We start from the raw sequence: 2,063 nt of genomic DNA on the forward strand, positions 1-2,063 counted from the left end.
CTCAGGAGTTCGAGACCAGCCTGAGCAAGAGTGAGACCCTGTCTCTACTATAAATAGAAAGAAATTAGCCAAACAACTAAAAATAGAAAAAAATAGCCAGGCACGGTGGCGTGCGCCTGTAGTCCCAGCTACCCGGGAGTCTGAGGCAGGAGGATTACTTGAGCCCAGGAGTTTGAGGTTGCTGTGAGCTAAGCTGATGCCACGGAACTCTAGGCCAGGCAGGAGAGTGGGACTGCCTCAAAAAAAGAAAAAAATCATTAGTGAAGTTAATAATGACTAATGTAGTCAATATGAAATTACTGAGACATTTTGCATTTCTTTTGTAAAATGAATACAGTGCACGTTTTACACTTACAGCACATCTCACCATGGATCCTAATTTTCATTGGAAATTCTTGGTCTGTATTTAGATTCCATAAAATTTATAATTGAAAAAGTAGATTTACAAGCCCAGGTTGTTCCAAACATACTTAAAAGTTTTTCAATAACTGAATGAATTTTATTTTTTAAACTTTAAGTAAAATTAAGACTTCAGTTCCTCAGTTGCACTAGCCGCATTTTATGTTCTCAGTAGCCACATCGAGCTAGTGGCTACTGAGTTAGACTGCACAGGACAAGAGACTTGAAAATGTCCTAGGCAATGTTGTGTACTTCATATTGTAGCCCATCGGAGGCACATAGTATAGGCTTATTAGTGATGCTAAGGATTTGGTCAAGGTGCTGATCTCTGTATAGTCACATTTTTCTTACAGTAATCTATGAGTTGTACTTTGGCAATGGGAATAATCTGTTCCCCCACAGCCTTTTACCCAGTGATTTTAGCGTCACCTGTTGGTCTTTGCCTGAACGTGGTTTTATATTGGGAAGTTACAAAATGGGGTTTCCCCCCCTAGTTCTGGCATTACCTTCTCTACTCTTCTGTTTTTTTGAGACAGGGGTCTCACAATGTGGCCTAGGCTGGTCTCAAACTCTTGGCCTCCCAAGGTGCTGGGATTACAGGTGTGAGCCACCATTGCCTGGCCTTTGGGTTGATTTTTGTATATGCTGTGAGATAAGAGTCCAATTTTATTCTTCTGTATATGCATATCCAATTTTCCCAGCACCATTTATTGAAGAGACTATCTGTAGACCATTTTTCCTGTGGTCTTGGGCCAGCCCAGTTCTTTGCTTTCTCACTTGTGGTTCCCAAGAATAACCATTATTCCAGCTCTTTTGATTAGTGTCAAAAAAAAAAAAAAACCTGTTTAATATTCTAGGAATGCAATATCCTGAGATAAGGAGTAACTGACTGGACTAGTCTGGACTCTGTTCTTTCCCCTCTTAGAAACAGTATGTTCTTTACTGCTTTAGCCTAGCAATTCACCTGGCCCTAGGGTATGAAACCCTGGTGGACTGCTTTCCTAGATTCCTCAGTTGCTGTGCAAGTGGGGCACACACGGATGAGACTCCATCCACCCTGGGCAGCTTTTTCTGAGTCTCGGAGGACCATGTGGCCCTGAATCCTAGGCACCCATTGTCCCTTTCTGCTTATCTGTAAGAAATAAATTGCTTCATGTGTGAGTGTTCTCTCTCACTGGACTCTAGCAGTTAATAAAAGTGCAGCCCAAGATGCAGTGGGCTGAAGCGGTAACAAATGCTCAGTGATCCCGCTTCACACTACCCTTTACTTATTGTGACAAATTTCTTAAGATCACTTGACTATAAATATGTTGATTTTTTTTTTTTTCCTCGGCTTCTGTTACATAGATCTGTATGTCTGTTTGCATGCCAGTACCATACATACTATTTTGTTTACTATAGCTTTGTCGTATGTTTTGAAATCTGCCAGTGTATACCTTCAGCTTTGTTCTTGCTCAAGATCACTTTGGCTATTCAGGGTTTTTTGTGATTCCACACGAATTTTAGGATTTTATTTTCTACTTCTGTAGAATGTCACTGAAATTTTGATAGGAATTGCATGGAATCTGTGTGTTGCTTTTGGTGCTATGGACATTTTAATATTCTTCCAACACATGTACACCAGATATCTTTCCATTTGTGTCTTTTTCAATTTCTTTCATCAA

This window comes from Propithecus coquereli, unplaced genomic scaffold (assembly GCF_000956105.1).
Source record: "Propithecus coquereli isolate 6110/MARCELLA unplaced genomic scaffold, Pcoq_1.0 Scaffold164, whole genome shotgun sequence".
NCBI lineage: Eukaryota > Metazoa > Chordata > Mammalia > Primates > Indriidae > Propithecus > Propithecus coquereli.